Genomic DNA, 21024 nt, shown 5'->3' on the forward strand with positions numbered 1-21024 from the left:
ACATGGATAACAAAACCTTGGAGTTCATTTTTTAGTGCATGAAATAATTTTCTTTACTCACATTTATTATAGTTTCCAAATTCTTTTGCGTACATAAACTCTAAAATTTTCATTTTTCTATGATCTTATATCTTTTTTTATTACGAGAAAAATGGGAGAGTGAAAACTCAAGTTTGGATCTGAAAAAAAATTTGAACATCCAAAATGGAAATGCACAAATGCTGAGAGAGATAATTCCAAAAAGTATATGTGATTTTTAAGGATAGGCAAAAAGTGGGTTGTTGGGCTACGGTTAATATCCAACCAAACTTTAACTTGAGAATTTAATTTTTTCTACTCCTTGAAATTTTTGGATCATTAGGCCACTTGTAACCTCAACATGTTTCTGGCATGCATATCCACCACACTTAAAACATGTTAGGATCAGTTACAAGTCTCTTTCCTATCAAATCTATCAAGGTATGTACTAGTGGAACTTCCCAAACATGGATAACAAAACTTTGGAGTTCATTTTTTAGTGTGTGAAATAATTTTCTTCACTTACATTTATTATAGTTTCCAGATTTTTTTGCATACATAAACTATAAAATTTTCATTTTGTTGTAATCTTAAATCTTTTTTCTTAACGAGAAAAATGGGAGAGTGAAAACTCAAGTTTGGATAAAAAAAAATTTTGAACATCCATAATGGAAATTCACAATACTGAGAGAAATAATTTCAAAAAGCATCTATGATTTTTAAGGATAGGCAAAAAGTGGGTTGTTGGGCACCAATAAATATCCAACCACACGTTAACTTGAGAATTTAATTTTTTCTACTCCATGAAATTTTTGGATCATTACGCCACTTGCATCCTCAACAGGTTTCTGACATGCATATCCACCACACTTAGGACATGTTAGGATCAGTTAGAAGTCTCTTTCCTACAAAATCTATTAGGGGTTGTACTAGTGGAACTTCCCAACCATGGATATAGGATTTCAATTTTTAGTACATGAAATAATTTTCTTCACTTACATTTGTTATTGTTTCAAAATTGTTTTGCGTACATAAATTCTAAAATTTTCATTTTGTTGTGGTCTTATATCTTTTTTTCTTTACGGGAAAAATGGGAGAGTAAAAACTCAAGTTTGGATCTGAAAAAAAAATTGAACATCCAAAATGGAAATGCACAAATGCTGAGAGAGATAATTCCAAAAAGTATCTGTGATTTTTAAGGATAGGAAAAAAGTAGGTTGTTGGGCTCTGGTAAATATCCAACCACACGTTAACTTGATAATTTAATTTTTTCTTCTCCTTGAAATTTTTGGTTCATTAGACAACTTGCATCCTCAACATCTTTCTGGCATGCATATCCACCAGACTTAAAACATGTTAGGATCAGTTACAAGTCTCTTTCCTATCAAATCTATTAGGGGTTTTACTAGTGGAACTTCACAAAGATTGATAACAAAAATTTGGAGTTCATTTTTCAGAGGGTGAAATAATTTTCTTCACTTACATTTATTATAGTTTCAAAAAATTTTTGCATACATAAACACTTAAATTTTTATTTTGTTGTGATGTTATATCTTTTTTCTTTACGAGAAAAAGGAAGAGTGAAGACTCAAGTTTGGATCTAAAAAAATAAATTTGAACATCCAAAATGGAAATGCACAAATGCTGAGAGAGATAATTCCAGAAAGTATCAGTGATTTTTAAGGATAGGCCAAAAATGGCTTGTTGGGCTCCAATAAATATCCAACGACACGTTAACATGAGAATTTAATTTTTTCTACTCTTTGAAATTTTTGGATCATTAGGCCACTTGCATCTTCAACTTCTTTCTGGCATGCATATCCACCAAACTTAAAAAATATTAGAATCAGTTGCAAGTCTCTTTCCTATAATATTTATTAGGGGTTGTACTAGTGGAACTTCCCGAACATGGATAAAAAAACTTTGGAGTTCAATTTTTAGTGCGTAAAATAATTTTTTTCACTTTCTTTTATTATAGTTTCAAAATTCTGTTGCATTCATAAACTCATAAATTTTCATTTTGTTGTAATCTTATATCTTTTTTCTTTACGAGAAAAATGGGAGAGTGAAAAAACAAGTTTGGATCTAAAAAAAAAAAATTTAACATCCAAAATGGAAATGCACACATGCTGAGAGAGATAATTCCAAAAAGTATCTGTGATTTTTAAGGATAGCCAAAAAGTGGGTTGTTGGGCTTCAGTAAATTTGCAACCATACGTTAACTTGAGAATTTACTTTTTCTACTGCTTGAAATTTTTGGATCATTAGGCGACTTGCATCTTCAACATGTTTCTGGCATGTATATCCACCACACTTAAAACATGTTAGGATCAGTTACAAGTCTCTTCCCTATTAAATCTATTAAGGGTTATACTAGTGGAACTTCCCAAACATGGATAACAAAACATTGGAGTTAAATTTTGAGTGTGTGAAATAATTTTTTTCATTGACATTTGTTATAGTTTCCAAATTCTTTTGCGTACATAAACTCTAAAATTTTCATTTTGTTGTGATGTTATATCTTTATTCTTTACGATAAATAAGGGAGTGTGAAAACTCAAGTTTGGATCTGAAAAAAAAAAAATTTGAGCATCCATAATGGAAATTCACAAATGCTGAGAAAGATAATTCCAAAAAGTATCTATGATTTTTAAGGATAGGCAAAAAGTCGGTTGTTGGGCTCCGGTAAATATCCAACCACTCGTTAACTTGAAAATTTAATTTTTTCTACTCCTTGAAATTTTTGGATCATTAGGCCACTTGCATCCTCAACATGTTTATGGCATGCAAATCCACCACACTTAAAACATGTTAGGATCAGTTACAAGTCTCTTTGCTATCAAATCTATTAGGGGTTGTACTAGTGGAACTTCCCAAACATGGATAACAAAACTTTGGAGTTCATTTTTTAGTGCGTGAAATAATTTTCTTCACTTACATTTGTTATAGTTTCCAAATTTTTTTGCATACATAAACTCTAAAATTTTCATTTTGTTGTAATCTTATATCTTTTTTCTTAACGAGAAAAAAGGGAGAGTGAAAACTCAAGTTTGGATAAAAAAAAAAAATTTGGACATCCATAATGGAAATTCACAAATACTAAGAGAGATAATTTCAAAAAGTATCTATGATTTTTAAGGATAGGCAAAAAGTGGGTTGTTGGGCTCCGGTAAATATCCAACCACACGTTAACTTGAGAATTTAATTTTTTCTACTCCATTAAATTTTTGGATCATTACGCCACTTGCATCCTCAACATGTTTCCGGCTTGCATATCCACCACACTTAGGACATGTTAGCATCAGTTACAAGTCTCTTTCCTACCAAATCTATTTGGGGTTGTACTAGTGGAACTTCCCAACCATGGATGTAGGATTTCAATTTTTAGTACATGAAATAATTTTCTTCACTTACATTTGTTATTGTTTCAAAAAATTTTTGCGTACATAAATTCTAAAATTTTCATTTTGTTGTGGTCTTATATCTTTTTTCTTTACGGGAAAAATGGGAGAGTAACAACTCAAGTTTGGATCTGAAAAAAAAATTGAACATCCAAAATGGAAAATCACAAATGTTGAGAGAGATAATTCCAAAAAGTATCTGTGATTTTTAAGGATAGGCAAAAAGTTGGTTGTTGGGCTCTGGTAATTATCCAACCACACGTTAACTTGATAATTTAATTTTTTCTTCTCCTTGAAATTTTTGGTTCATTAGACAACTTGAATCCTCAACATCTATCTGTCATGCATATCCATCAGACTTAAAACATGTTAGGATCAGTTACAAGTCTCTTTCCTATCAAATCTATTAGGGGTTTTACTAGTGGAACTTCACAAAGATTGATAACAAAACTTTGGAGTTCATTTTTCAGAGGGTGAAATAATTTTCTTCACTTACATTTATTATAGTTTCAAAAATTTTTTGGATACATAAACTCTTAAATTTTTATTTTGATGTGATGTTATATCTTTTTTCTTTACGAGAAAAAGGGAGAGTGAAGACTCAATTTTGGATCTAAAAAAATAAATTTGAACATCCAAAATGGAAATGCACAAATGTTGAGAGAGATAATTCCAAAAAGTATCAGTGATTTTTAAGGATAGGCCAAAAATGGGTTGTTGGGCTCCGGTAAATATCCAACGACACGTTAACTTGAGAATTTAATTTTTTCTACTCTTTGAAATTTTTGGATCATTAGGCCAGTTGCATCTTCAACTTCTTTCTGGTATGCATATCCACCAAACTTAAAAAATATTAGAATCAGTTACAAGTCTCTTTCCTATAATATTTATTAGGGGTTGTACTAGTGGAACTTCCCAAACATGGATAAACAAACTTTGGAGTTCAATTTTTAGTGCGTAAAATAATTTTTTTCACTTTCTTTTATTATAGTTTCAAAATTCTGTTGCATTCATAAACTCTAACATTTTCATTTTGTTGTAATCTTATATCTTTTTTCTTTACGAGAAAAATGGGAGAGTGAAAAAATAAGTTTGGATCTGAAAAAATAAATTTAACATCCAAAATGGAAATGCACAAATGCTGAGAGAGATAATTCCAAAAAGTATCTGTGATTTTTAAGGATAGGCAAAAAGTGGGTTGTTGGGCTTCAGTAAATTTGCAACCATACGTTAACTTGAGAATTTAGTTTTTCTACAGCTTAAAATTTTTGGATCATTAGGTGACTTGCATCTTCAACATGTTTCTGGCATGTATATCCAGCTCACTTAAAACATGTTAGGATCAGTTACAAGTCTCTTCCCTATTAAATCTATTAGGGGTTATACTAGTGGAACTTCCCAAACATGGATAACAAAACATTGGAGTTAAATTTTGAGTGTGTGAAATAATTTTTTTCACTGACATTTGTTATAGTTTCCAAATTCTTTTGAGTACATAAACTCTAAAATTTTCATTTTGCTGTGATGTTATATCTTTATTCTTTACAATAAAAAAGTGAGTGTGAAAACTCAAGTTTGGATCTGAAAAAAAAAAATTGAGCATCCATAATGGAAATTCACAAATGCTGAGAAAGATAATTCCAAAAAGTATCTATGATTTTTAAGGATAGGCAAAAAGTGGGTTGTTGGGCTCAGGTAAATATCCAACCACTCGTTAACTTGAAAATTTTATTTTTTCTACTCCTTGAAATTTTTGGATCATTGGGCCACTTGCATCCTCAACATGTTTCTGGCATGCATATCCACCACATTTAAAACATGTTAGGATCAGTTAAAAGTCTCTTTCCTATCAAATCTATTAGGGGTTGTACTAGTAGAACTTCCCAAACATGGATAAAAAAACTTAGGAGTTATATTTTTAGTGCGTGAAATAATTTTCTTCACATACATTTGTTATAGTTCCCAAATTCTTTTGTGTACATCAACTCTAAATATTTCATTTTGTTGTGGTCTTATATCTTTTTTCTTCACGAGAAAATGGGAGAGTAAAAACTTAAGTTTGGATCTGAAAAAAAAAAATTGAACATCCAAAACGGAAATGCACAATTGCTGAGAGAGATAATTCCAAAAAGTATCATTGATTTTTAAGGATAGGCAAAAAGTGGGTTGTTGGGCTCCGATAAATATCCAACCACACGTTAACTTGAGAATTTAATTTTTTCTACTCCTTGAAATTTTTGGATCATTAGGCCACTTGCATCTTCAACTTGTTTCTGGCATGTATATCCACCACAATTAAAACATGTTAGGCTCAGTTACAAGTCTCTGTCCTATCAAATCTATTAGGGGTTGTACTAGTGGAACTTCCCAAACATGGATAACAAAACATTGGAGTTAAATTATTAGTGTGGGAAATAATTTTCTTCACTGACATTTGTTATAGTTTCCAAATTCTTTTGCGTACATAAACACTAAAATTTTCATTTTGTTGTGATCTTATATGTTTTTTCTTCACGAGAAAAATGGAAGAGTGAAAACTCAAGTTTGGATCTGAAAAAAAAAATTGAACATCCTAAATGGAAATGCACAAATGCTGAGAGAGATAATTCCAAAAAGTATATGTGATTTTTAAGGATAGGCAAAAATTGGGTTGTTGGGCTTTGGTAAATATCCAACTACACGTTAACTTGAGAATTTAATTTTTTCTACCCTTTGAAATGTTTGGATCATTAGGCCACTTGCATCCTCAACATCTTTCTGGCATGCATATCCACCAGACCTAAAACATGTTAGGATCAATTACAAGTTTCTTTCCTATCAAATCTATTAGGGGTTGTACTAGTGGGACTTCCCAAACATGGATAACAAAACTTTGGAATTCATTTTTTAGTGCGTGAAATAATTTTCTTCACTTACATTTATTATAGTTTCCAAATTTTCTTGCATACATAAACTCTAAAATTTTCATTTTGTTGTGATCTTATATCTTTTTTCTTTACGAGAAAAAAGGGAGTGTGAAAACTCAAGTTTAGATCTGAAAAAAAAATTTGAACATCCATAATGGAAATTCACAAATGTTGAGAAAGATAATTCCAAAAAGAATCTGTGATTTTTACGGATAGGAAAAAAGTGGGTTGTTGGGCTCCGGTAAATATCCAACCACACGTTCACTTGAGAATTTAATTTTTTTCTACTCCTTGAAATTTTTGGATCATTAGGCCACTTGCATCCTCAACTTGTTTCTGGCATGCATATCCACCACACTTAAAACTTGTTTGGATCAATTACAAGTCTCTTTCCAATCAAATCTATTAGGGGTTGTACTAGTGGAACTTCCGAAACATGGATAACAAAATTTAGGAGTTCAATTTTTAGTGCGTGAAATAATTTTCTTCACATACATTTGTTACAGTTCCGAAATTCTTTTGTGTACATAAACTCTAAAATTTGCATTTTGTTGTGGTCTTATATAGTTTTTATTTACGAGAAAAATGGGAGAGTAAAAAGTCAAGTTTGAATCTAAAAAAAAAAAATTGAACATCCAAAATGGAAATGCGCAAATGCTTAGAGAGATAATTCCAAAAAGTATATGTGATTTTTAAGGATAGGCAAAAAGTTGGTCGTTGGGCTTCGGTAAATATCCAACCACATGTTAATTAGAGAATTTAATTTTTTCTTCTCCTTGAAATTTTTGAATCATTACACAACTTTCATCCTCAACATCTTTCTAGCAGGCATATCCACCAGACTTAAAACATATTAGGATCAGTTACAAGTCTCTTTCCTATCAAATCTATTAGGGGTTTTACTAGTGGAACTTCCCAAACATGGATAACAAAAATTTGGAGTTCATTTTTTAGAGCGTGAAATAATTTTCTTCACTAACATTTATTATAGTTTCAAAATTTTTTTGCATACATAAACACTTAAATTTTCCTTATGTTGTATCTTTTTTCTTTACGAGAAAAAAAGGGAGAGTGAAAACTCAAGTTTGGATCTGAAAAAAAAAAATTTGAACATCCAAAATGGAAATGCACAAATGCTGAGAGAGATAATTCCAAAAAGTATCAGTGATTTTTAAGGATAGGAAAAAACTGGGTTGTTCGGCTCCGATAAATATCGAACGACACGTTAACTTGAGAATTTAATTTTTTCTACTCCTTGAAATTTTTGGATCATTAGGCCACTTGCATCTTCAACTTCTTTCTGGCATGCATATCCACCTAATTTAAAAAATATTAGGATCAATTAGAAGTCTCTTTCCTATCAAATTTATTACGGGTTGTACTAGTGGAACTTCCCAAACATGGATAGAAAAACTTTGGCGTTCATTTTTTAGTGCGTAAAATAATTTTCTTCACGTTCATTTATTATAGTTTCCAAATTCTTTTGCATACATAAAATCTAAAATTTCCTTTTTGTCGTAATCTTATATCTTTTTTCTTAACGAGAAAAATGGGAGAGAGAAAACTCAAGTTTGGATCTGAAAGAAAAAAATTTAACATCCAAAATGGAAATGGACAAATGCTGAGAGGGATAATTCCAAATCTGTGATTTTTAAGGATAGGCAAAAAGTGGGTTGGTGGGCTCTGGTCAATATCCAACACCACATTAACTAGAGAATTTAATATTTTCTTCTCCTTGAAATTTTTGGATCAATAGACCAGTTGCATCCTCAACATCTATTTGGAGAGAATATCCATCACACTTAAAACAAGTTAGGATCAATTACAAGTCGCTTTCCTATCAAATCTATTTGGGGTTGTACTAGTGGAACTTCCTAAACTTGGATAACAAAACTTTGGAGTTTATTTTTTACTTCATGAAATAATTTTCTTCACATACATTTATTATAGTATCCAAATTCTTTTGCATACATAAACTCTAAACTTTTCATTTTGTTGTGATCTTATATCTTTTTTATTTATGAGAAAAAAGAGAGATTGAAAACTCAAGTTTGGATCTGAAAAAAACAATTTGAACATCCAAAATGAAAATGCACAAATGTTGAGAGATATAATGCCAAAAAGTATCTGTGATTTTTAAGCATAGGCAAAAAGTGGGTTGTTGGACTCTGGTAAATATCCAACCACATGTTAACTTGAGAATTTAATTTTTTCTACTCCTTGAAATTTTTGGATCATTAGGCCACTTGCATCTTCACCATGTTTCTGGCATGAATATCCACCACACTTAAAACATATTAGGATCAGGTACAAGTCTCTTTCCTATGAAATTTATTTGGGGTTGTACTAGTGGAACTTCTCAAACATGGATAACAAAACTTTGGAGTTCATTTTTTAGTGCGTGAAATCATTTTCTTCACGTACGTTTATTATAGTTTCCAAATTCTTTTTCATACATGAACTCTAAAATTTTCATGTTGTTGTGATCTTATATCTTTTTTGTTTACGAGAAAAATGGGAGAGTGAAAACAAGTGTTTGGATCTAAAAAAAAAAAATTTGAACCTCCAAAACGGAAATGCACAAATTCTGAGAGAGATAATTCCAAAAAGTATTTGTGATTTTTAAGAATAGGCAACAAGTGGGTGGTTGGGCTCCGATAAATATCCAACCACACGTTAACTTGAGAATTTAATTGTTTCTCCACCCTGAAATTTTTGGATCATTAGGCCACTTGCATCCTCAACATGTTTCTAGCACGCATATCCACCACACTTAAAACATGTTCGGATATGATACAAGTCTCTTTCCTATCAAATCTATTAGGGGTTGTACTAGTGGAACTTCCCAAACATGGATAAAAAAAACATTGGAGTTCATTTTTTAGTGCGTGAAATAATTTTCTTTACTCACATTTATTATAGTTTCCAAATTCTTTTGCGTGCATAAACTCTACAATTTTCATTTTGTTGTGATCTTATATCTTTTTTTTTACAAGAAAAATGGGAGAGTGAAAACTCAAGTTCGGAATTGATAAAAAAATTTGAACATCCAAAATGGGAATTCACAAATGCTGAGAGAGATAATTCCCAAAAGTATATGTGATTTTTAAGGATAGGTAAAAAGTGGGTTGTTGGGCTCCGGTAAATATCCAAAAACACGTTAACTTGAGAATTTAATTTTCTCTACTCCTTGAAATTTTTGGATCATTAGGCCACTTGCATCCTCAATATGTTTTTGGCATGCATATCCACCACACTTAAAACATGTTCGGATCAATTAGAAGTCTCTTTCCTATTAAATCTATTCGGGGTTGTACTAGAGGAATTTCCAACACATGGATAACAAAACCTTGGAGTTCATGTTTTAGTGCGAGAAATAATTTTCTTCACTCACATTTGTCATAGTTTCCAAATTCTTTTGCGTACATAAACTCTAAAATTTTCATTTTGTTTTTGATCTTTTATCTTTTTCCTTTACGAGAAACATGGGAGAGTGAAAACTCAAGTTTGGATCTAAAAAAAAAATTTAACATCCAAAATGAAACTGCATAAATGATGGGAGAGATGAGTCCAAAAAGTATTTGTGATTTTTAAGGATAGGTAAAAAATGGGTTGTTGGGCTCCGGTAAATATCCAACTACACGTTAACTTGAGAATTTAATTTTCTATACTCCTTGAAATTTTTGAATCATTAGGCCACTTGTATCCTCAACATGTTTCTGGCATGCATATCCACCACACTTAAAGCATGTTAGGTTCAGTTAAAAGTCTCTTTCCTATCAAATCTATCAGGGGTTGTACTAGTGCAACTTCCCAAACATGGATAACAAAACTTTGGAGTTCATTTTTTAGTGCGTGGAATAATTTTCTTCACTCCCATTTGCATAGTTTGAAATTCTTTTTCCTACATAAACTATAAAATTTTCATTTTGTTGTGATCTTATATCTTTTTTCCTTCTGAGAAAAATGGGGGAGTGAAAAGTCAAGTTTGGATCTGAAAAAAAAAAAATTGAACATCCAAAATGGGAATGCACAAATGCTGAGAGGGATAATTCCAAAAAGTATGTATGATTTTTAAGGATAGGCAAAAAGTGGGTTGTTGGGCTCCAGTAAATATCCAACCACACGTTAACTTGAGAATTTAATTTTCCTTACTCCTTTAAATTTTTGGATTATTAGGTCACTTGCATCCTCAACATGTTTCTCGCATGCATATGCATCACACTTAAAACATGTTAGGATCAGTTACAAGTCTCTTTCCTATCAAATCTATTAGGGGTTGTACTAGTGGAACTTCACAAACATGGATAACAAAACTTTAGAGTTCATTTTTTATTACATGAAAAAATTTTCTTTACTCACATTTGTTATAGTTACCAAATTCTTTTTCCTACATAAACTCTGAAATTTTCATTTTGTTGTGATCTTATATCTATTTTCCTTAGGACAAAAATCGGAGATTGAAAACTCAAGTTTGGATCTGGAAAAAAAAATTTGAACATCCAAAATGGAAATGCACAAATGCTGAGAAAGATAATTGTAAAAAGTATCTGTGCTTTTGAAGGATAGGCAAAAAGTGGGTTGTTGGGCTCCGGTAAATATGCAACCACACATTAACTTGAGAATTTTATTTTTTCTACTCCTTGAAATTTTTGGATCATTAGGCCACTTGCATCCTCAACATGTTTCTGGCATGCATATCCACCAGACTGAAAACATGTTAGAATCAGTTACAAGTCTCTTTCCTATCAAATCTATTGGGGGTTGTACTTGTGGAACTTCCCAAACATGGATAACAAAACTTTGGAGTTCATTTTTTAGTGCGTGAAATAATTATCTTCACTTACATTTATTATAGTTTCCAAATTCTTGTGCATACACAAACTCTAAAATTTTCATTTTGTTGTGATCTTATATCTTTTTTCTTTACGAGAAAAATGGGAGAGTGAAAACTCAACTTTCGATCAGAAAAATAAAATTTTAACATCCAAAATGGAAATGAACAAATGCTGAGAGAGATAATTCCAAAAAGTATCCGTGATTTTTAAGGAAAGGCAAAAAGTGGGTTGTTGGGCTCCGATAAATATCCAACCACACGTTAACTTGAGAATTTAATTTTTTCTACTCGAAATTTTTGGATCAATAGGGTACTTGCAGCCTCAACATGTTTCTGGCATGCATATCCACCACACTTAAAACATGTTGGGATCAGTTACAAGTGTCTTTCCTATCAAATCTATTAGGGGTTGTACTAGTGGAACTTCCCAAACATGGATAACAAAACTTTGGTGTTCATTTTTTTGAGCGTGAAATAATTTTCTTCACTCGCATTTGTTATAGTTTCCAAATTCTTTTGTGTACATAAACTCTAAAATTTTCTTTTTGTTGTGATCTTATATCTTTTTTTATTGTGAGAAAAACGAAAAAGTGAAAACTCAAGTTTGGATCTGAAAAAAAAAATTGAACATCCAAATGGAAGCGCACAAATGCTGTGAGAGATAATACCAAAAAGTACCTGTGATTTTTAAGGTTAGGCAAAAAGTGGGTTGTTGGGCTCTGGTAAAACTCCAACCACACGTTTAGTTGAGAATTTAATTTTTTCTTTTCCTTGAAATTTTTGGATCATTATGCCACTTGCATTTTCAATATGTTTCTGGCATGCATATCCACCACATTTAAACATGTTAGGATCAGTTACAAGTCTCTTTCCTATCAAATCTATTAGGGGTTGTACTAGTGGAACTTCCCAAACAGTGATAACAAAACTATGGAGTTTATTTTTTAGAGCTTGAAATAATTTTATTCACTTACATTTGTTATAGTTTCCACATTCTTTTGAGTATATAAACTCCAAAATTTTTATTTTGTTGTGATCTTATTTCTTTTTTTATCACGAGATAAATGGGAGAGTGAAAACTCAAATTTGGATCTGAAAAAAAAAATTTGAACATCCAAAATGGAAATGCACAAATGCTGAGAGAGATAATTCCAAAAAGTATCTGAAAAAATGTTGTGATCTTATTTTTGTTTTTCTTTACGAGAAAATAGGGAGAGTGAAAACTCAAGTTTGGATATGAAAAAAAAATTTGAACATCCAAAATGGAATGCACAAATGCTGATAAAGATAATTCCAAAAAGAATCTATGATTTTTAAGGATAGGAAAAAAGTGGGTTGTTGGGCTCCGGTAAATATCCAACCACACATTAACTTGAGAATTTAATTTTTTCTACCCCATCAAAATTCTTGATCATTAGGCCACTGGCATCCTCAACATGTTTCTGGCATGCATATCTACCCACTTAAAATTTATTAGGATCAGTTACCAGTCTCTTTCCTATCAAATCTATTAGGGGTTGTACTAGTGGAACTTCCCAAATATGGAACACAAAACTTTGGATCAGAAAAATAAAATTTTAAGATCCAATATGGAAATGCACAAATGCTGAGAGAGATAATTCCAAAAAGTATATGTGATTTTTAAGGATAGGCAAAAAGTGGGTTGTTGGGCTCCGGTAAATATCCAACCGCACGTTAACTTGAGAATTTAATTTTTTCTACTCGAAATTTTTGGATCATTAGGCCACTTGCATCCTCAACATGTTTCTGGCATGCATATCATCCACACTTAAAACATGTTAGGATCAGTGACAAGTATCTTTCCTATCAAATCTATTAGGGGTTGTACTAGTGGAACTTTCCAAACATGGATAACAAAACTTTGGAGTTCATTTTTTAGTGCGTGAAATAATTTTCTTCACTTACATTTATTATTGTTTCCAAATTCTTTTCCAGACATGAACACTAAAATTTTCATTTTGTTGTGATCTTATATCTTTTTTGTTAACGAGAAAAAGGGGAGAGTGAAAACTCAACTTTCGATCAGAAAAATAAAATTTTAACATCTAAAATGGAAATGCACAAATGTTGAGAGAGATAATTCCAAAAAGTATCTGTGATTTTTAAGGATAGGCAAAAAGTGGGTTGTTGGTCTCCAGTAATTATCCAACCACACGTTAACTTGAGAATTTAATTTTTTCTACTCGAAATTTTTGGATCATTAGGCCACTTGCATCCTCAACATGTTTCTCGCATGCATATCCACCACACTTAAAACATGTGAGGATAAGTTACAAGTCTCTTTCCTATCAAATCTATTAGGGGTTGTACTAGAGGAACTTTCCAAACATGGATAACAAAACTTTGGAGTTCATTTTTTAGTGCGTGAAATAATTTTCTTCACTCACATTTATTATAGTTTCTAAATTCTTTTGCGTACATAAACTCTAAAATTTTCATTTTGTTGTGATCCAATATCTGTTTTTATTTACGAGAAAAATGGGAGAGTGAAAACTCCAGTTTGGATCTGAAAAAAAAATTTGAACATCTAAAATAGAATGCACAAATGCTGAGAGAGATAATTCCAAAAAGTATCTGTGATTTTTAAAGATAGGCAAAAAGTGGGTTGTTGGGCTCCGGTAATATCAAACCACACGTTTACTTGAGAATTTAATTTTTTCTACTCCTTGAAATTTTTGGATCATTAGGCCACTTGCATCCTTAACATGTTTTTTGCATGCATATCCACCACACTCAAAACATATTAGGATCATTTACAAGTCTCTTTCCTATCAAATCTATTAGGGGTTCTACTAGTGGAACTTCCCAAACTTGGATAACAAAAATTTGGAGTTCATTTTTTAGTGCGTGAAATAATTTTCTTCTCTCACATTTATTATAGTTTCCAAATTCTTTTGCGTACTTAAACTCTTAAATTTTAATTTTTTTGTGATCTAATATCTTTTTTCTTTACGAAAAATTTGGAAGAGTGAAAACTCAAGTTTGAATCTGAAAAAAAAATTTGAACACCCAAAATGGGAATGCACAGATGTTGAGAGAGATAATTCCAAAAAGTATATGTGATTTTTAAAGATAGGCAAAAAGTGGGTTGTTGGGCTCCGGTAAATATCCAACCACTCGTTAACTTGAGAATTTAATTTTTTCTACTCCTTGAAATTTTTCGATCATTAGGCCACTTGCATCCTCAACATGTTTCTGGTAGGCATATCCACTACACTTAAAACATGATAGGATCAGTTAGAAGTCTCTTTCCTATCAAATCTATGAGGGGTTGTACTTGTGGAACTTCCCAAACATGGATAACAAAACTTTGGAGTTCATTTTTTAGTGCGTAAAATAATTTTCTTCGCTCACATTTGTTATAGTTTCCAAATTCTTTTGCATACTTTCACTCTAAAATTTTCATTTTGTTGTGATCTTATATGTTTTTTCTTTACGAGAAAAATGGGAGAGTGAAAAGTCAAGTTTGGATTTGAAGAAAAAATTTGAACATCCAAAATGGAAATGCACAAATGCTGAGAGAGATAATTCAAAAAAGCATCTGTGATTTTTAAGGATAGGCAAAAAGTGGGTTGTTGGGCTCCGTTAAATATCCAACCACACTATTAACTTGAAAATTTTATTTTTTCTACTCCTTAAATTTTTTGGATCATTAGGCCACTTGCATCCTCAACATGTTTCTGGCATGCATATCCACCAGACTGAAAACATGTTAGGATGAGTTACAAGTCTCTTTCCTATCAAATCTATTAGGGGTTGTTCTTGTGGAACTTCCCAAACATGGATAACAAAACTTTGGAGTTCATTTTTTAGTGTGTGAAATAATTTTCTTCACTTACATTTATTGTTGTTTCCAAATTCTTTTGCATACATAAACTCTAAAATTTTCATTTTTTTGAGTTCTTATATCTTTTTTCTTTACTAGAAAAATAGCAGAGTGAAAACTCAACTTTGGATCTAAAAAATAAAATTTTAACATCATAAATGGAAATGTAAAAATGCAGAGAGAGATAATTCCAAAAAGTATCTGTGATTTTTCAGGATAGGCAAAAACTAGGCAGTGGGGCTCCTGTAACTATCCAACCACACGTTAACTTGAGAATTTATTTTTTTGTACTCCTTGAAATTTTTGGATCATTAGGGCACTTGCATCCTCAACATGGTTTTGGCATGCCTATCCACCACACTTAAAACATGTTAGGATCAGTTACAAGTCTCTTTCCTATCAAATCTATTAGGGGCTATACTAGTGTAACTTCCCAAACATGCAAAACAAAACTTTGGAGTTCATTTTTTAGTGCGTGAAATAATTTCCTTCACTCACATTTATTATAGTATCCAAATTATTTTGCTTACATAAACACTAAAATTTTTATTTTGTTGTAATCTTATATCTTTTTCCTTTACGGGAAAAATGGGAGACTGAACACTCAAGTTTGTATCTGAAAAAAAAAATGGAACATCCAAAATAGAAATGCACAAATGCTGAGAGAGATAATTCCAAAAAGTATCCGTGATTTTTAAGGAAAGGCAAAAAGTGGGTTGTTGGGCTCTGGTAAATATCCAACCACACATTAACTTGAGAATTTAATTTTTTCTACTCCTTGAAATTTTTGGATCAATAGGGCACATGTATCCTCAACACGTTTCTGGCATGCATATCCACCACACTTAAAACTGGTTGGGATCAATTACAAGTCTCTTTCTTATCAAATCTATTAGGGGTTGTACTACTGGAACTTCCCAAACATGGATAACAAAACTTTGGTGTTCAATTTTTAGTGCGTGAAATAATTTGTTCCTCTTACATTTATTATAGTTTCCAAATTCTTTTGCATACATAAACTCTAAAATTTTCATTTTGTCGTGATCTTATATCTTTTTTGTTTACGAGAAAAATGGGAGAGTGAATACTCAACTTTGGATCTGAAAAATAAAATTTTAACATCCAAAATGGAAATGCACAAATGTTGAGAGAGATAATTCATAAAACTATATGTGATTTTTAAGGATAGGCAAAAAGTGGGTTGCTGGGCTCCGATAAATATCCAACCGCAAGTTACCTTGAGAATTTAATTTTTTCATCTCCCTGAAATTTTTGGATCATTACGGCACTTGCATCCTCAACATGGTTTTGGCATTGCCTATCCACCACACTTAAAACATGTTAGGATCAGTTACAGGTCTCTTTCCTATCAAATCTATTAGGGTTGTGCTAGTGTAACTTTGCAAACATGCATAACAAAACTTTGGAGTTCATTTTTTAGTGCGTGAAATAATTTCCTTCACTCACATTTATTATAGTATCCAAATTCTTTTGCTTACATAAACACTAAAATTTTTATTTTTTTGTGATCTTATATCTTTTTTCTTTACGAGAAAAATGGGAGAGTGAAAAGTCTAGTTTGGATCTGAAAACAAAATTGAACATCCAAAATACAAAGGCACAAATGCTGAGAGAGATAATTCCAAAAAGTATCCGTGATTTTTAAGGAAAGGCAAAAAGTGGGTTGTTGGGCTCCGGTAAATATCCAACCATACGTTAACTTGAGAATTTAATTTTTTCTACTCTAAATTTTTGGATCAATAGGGCACTTGCATCCTCAACATGTTTCTGTCATGCATATCCACCACACTTAAAACATGTTCGGATCAGTTACAAGTGTCTTTCCTATCAAATCTATTAGGGGTTGTACTAGTGGAACTTCCCAAACATGGATAACAAAACTTTGGTGTTCATTTTCTAGTGCATGAAATAATTTTCTTCACTTGCTTTTGTTATAGTTTCCAAATTCTTTTGTGTACATAAACTCTAAAATTTTCTTTTTGTTGTGATCTTATATCTTTTTTTATTGAGAGAAAAACGGAAAAGTGAAAACTCAAGTTTGGATCTGAAAAAAAAAATTGAACATCCAAAATGGAAGTGCACAACTGCTGAGAGAGATAATTCATAAAACTATATGTGATTTTTAAGGATAGGCAAAAAGTGGGTTGCTGGGCTCCGATAAATATCCAACCGCAAGTTACCTTGAGAATTTAATTTTTTCATCTCCCTAAAATTTTTGGATCATTACGGCACTTGCATCCTCAACATGGTTTTGGCATTGCCTATCCACCACACTTAAAACATGTTAGGATCAGTTACAGGTCTCTTTCCTATCAAATCTATTAGGGGTTGTGCTAGTGTAACTTCCCAAACATGCATAACAAAACTTTGGAGTTCATTTTTTAGTGCGTGAAATAATTTTCTTCACTTACATTTATTATAGTTTCCAAATTCTTTTGCATACATAAACTCCAAAAGTTTCATTTTGTTGTGATCTTATATCTTTTTTGTTTACGAGAAAAAAGGGAGAGTGAAAACTCAACTTCGGATCAGAAAAAAAAAATTTTAACATCCAAATTGGAAATGCACAAATGCTGAGAGAGATAATTCCAAAATGTATCTGTGACTTTTAAGGATAGGCAAAATGTGGGTTGTTGGGCTCCGATAAATATCAGACCACACGTTAACTTGAGAATTTAATTTTTTCTACTCCTTGAAATTTTTGGATCATTAGGCCACTTGCATCCTCAACATATTTCTGTCATGCATATCCACCATACTTAAAACATGTTAGGATCAGTTACAAGTCACTTTCCTATCAAATCTATTAGGGGTTGTACTAGTGGAACTTCCCAAACATGGATAACAAAACTTTGGAGTTCATTTTTTAGTGCGTGAAATAATTTTTTTCACTCACATTTATTATAGTTTCCAAATTCTTTTGAGTACATAAACTCTAAAATTTTCATTTGGTTGTGATCTTATTTCTGTTTTTCTTTACGAGAAAATAGGGAGAGTGAAAACTCAAGTTTGGATCTGAAAAAAAAATTTGAACATCCAAAATGGAATGCACAAATGCTGATAAAGATAATTCCAAAAAGAATCTATGATTTTTAAGGATAGGCAAAAAGTGGGTTGTTGGGCTCCGGTAAATATCCAACCACCCGTTAACTTGAGAATTTAATTTTTTCTACTCCTTCAAAATATTGGATCATTAGGCCACTGGTATCCTCAACATGTTTCTGGCATTCATATCCACCACACTTAAAATTTATTAGGATCAGTTACAAGTCTCTTTCCATATCAAATCTATTTGGGGTTGTACTAGTGGAACTTCCCAAACATGGATAACAAAACATTCGAGTTCTTTTTTTAGTGCGAGAAATAATTTTCTTCACTTACATTTGTTATAGTTTGCAAATTCTTTTGCATACATATACTCTAAAATTTTCATTTTGTTGTGATCTTAGATCTTTTTTGTTTACGACAAAAATGGGAGAGTGAAAACTCAACTTTCAATAAGAAAAATAAAATTTTAACATCAGAAATGGAAATGCCCAAATGCTGAGAGAGATAATTCATAAAACTATATGTGATTTTTAAGGATAGGCAAAAAGTGGGTTGCTGGGCTCCGATAAATATCCAACCGCAAGTTACCTTGAGAATTTAATTTTTTCATCTCCCTGAAATTTTTGGATCATTACGGCACTTGCATCCTCAACATGGTTTTGGCATTGCCTATCCACCACACTTAAAACATGTTAGGATCAGTTACAGGTCTCTTTCCTATCAAATCTATTAGGGGTTGTGCTAGTGTAACTTCCCAAACATGCATAACAAAACTTTGGTGTTCATTTTTTAGTGCGTGAAATAATTTTCTTCACTTACATTTATTATAGTTTCCAAATTCTTTTGCATACATAAACTCCAAAAGTTTCATTTTGTTGTGATCTTATATCTTTTTTGTTTACGAGAAAAAAGGGAGAGTGAAAACTCAACTTCGGATCAGAAAAAAAAAAATTTAACATCCAAAATGGAAATGCACAAATGCTGAGAGAGATAATTCCAAAATGTATCTGTGACTTTTAAGGATAGGCAAAATGTGGGTTGTTGGGCTCCGATAAATATCAGACCACACGTTAACTTGAGAATTTAATTTTTTCTACTCCTTGAAATTTTTGGATCATTAGGCCACTTGCATCCTCAACATATTTCTGTCATGCATATCCACCATACTTAAAACATGTTAGGATCAGTTACAAGTCACTTTCCTATCAAATCTATTAGGGGTTGTACTAGTGGAACTTCCCAAACATGGATAACAAAACTTTGGAGTTCATTTTTTAGTGCGTGAAATAATTTTTTTCACTCACATTTATTATAGTTTCCAAATTCTTTTGAGTACATAAACTCTAAAATTTTCATTTGGTTGTGATCTTATTTCTATTTTTCTTTACGAGAAAATAGGGAGAGTGAAAACTCAAGTTTGGATCTGAAAAAAAAATTTGAACATCCAAAATGGAATGCACAAATGCTGATAAAGATAATTCCAAAAAGAATCTATGATTTTTAAGGATAGGCAAAAAGTGGGTTGTTGGGCTCCGGTAAATATCCAACCACCCGTTAACTTGAGAATTTAATTTTTTCTACTCCTTCAAAATATTGGATCATTAGGCCACTGGCATCCTCAACATGTTTCTGGCATTCATATCCACCACACTTAAAATTTATTAGGATCAGTTACAAGTCTCTTTCCATATCAAATCTATTTGGGGTTGTACTAGTGGAACTTCCCAAACATGGATAACAAAACATTCGAGTTCTTTTTTTAGTGCGAGAAATAATTTTCTTCACTTACATTTGTTATAGTTTGCAAATTCTTTTGCATACATTTACTCTAAAATTTTCATTTTGTTGTGATCTTAGATCTTTTTTGTTTACGACAAAAATGGGAGAGTGAAAACTCAACTTTCAATAAGAAAAATAAAATTTTAACATCAGAAATGGAAATGCCCAAATGCTGAGAGAGATAATTCCAAAAAGTATCTATGATTTTTAAGGATAGGCAAAAAGTGGGTTGTTGGGCTCCGGTAATTATCCAACCACACGTTAACTTGAGAATTTAATTTTTTCTACTCGAAATTTTTGGATCTTTACGGGTTGTACTAGTGGAACTTTCCAAACATGGATAACAAAAATTTGGAGTTCATTTTTTAGTGCGTGAAATAGTTTTCTTCACTCACATTTATTATAGTTTCCAAATTCTTTTGAGTACATAAACTCTAAAATTTTCATTTTGTTGTGATCTTATATCTGTTTTGCTTTACGAGAAAAAAGGGAGAGTGAAAACTCAAGTTTGGATCAAAAAAAAAATTTGAACATCCAAAATGGAATGCACAAATGGTGAAAAAGATAATTCCAGAAAGAATCTGTGATTTTTAAGCATAGGCAAAAAGTGGGTTGGGCACCGATAAATATCCAACCTCACGTTAACTTGTGAATTTATTTTTTTCTACTCGAAATTTTTGGATCATTAGGCCACTTGCATCCTCAATATGTTTCTAGCATGCATATCATCCACACTTAAAAGCTGTTAGGATCAGTTAGAAGTCTCATTCCTATCAAATTTATTAGGGGTATACTAGTGGAACTTTCCAAACATGGATAACAAAACTTTGGAGTTCATTTTTTAGTGCGTGAAATAATTTTCTTCACTCACATTTATTATAGTTTCCAAATTATTTTGAGTACATAAACTCTAAAATTTTCATTTTGTTGTGATCTTATATCTGTTTTTTCTTTAAGAGAAAAAAGGGAGAGTGAAAACTCAAGTTTGGATCTGAAAAAAAAATTTGAACATCCAAAATGGAATGCACAACTGCTGAAAAAGATAATTCCAAAAAGAATCTGTGATTTTTAAGGATAGGCAAAAAGTGGGTTGTTGGGCTCCGGTAAATATCCAACCACACATTAACTTGAGAACTTAATTTTTTCTACTCCAAAATTTTGGATCAT

The sequence above is a fragment of the Aristolochia californica genome, unplaced genomic scaffold (assembly GCF_029961685.1).
Source record: "Aristolochia californica isolate CCGP_79_NKW_82.1479 unplaced genomic scaffold, dmAriCali1.0.hap1 SCAF_10, whole genome shotgun sequence".
NCBI lineage: Eukaryota > Viridiplantae > Streptophyta > Magnoliopsida > Piperales > Aristolochiaceae > Aristolochia > Aristolochia californica.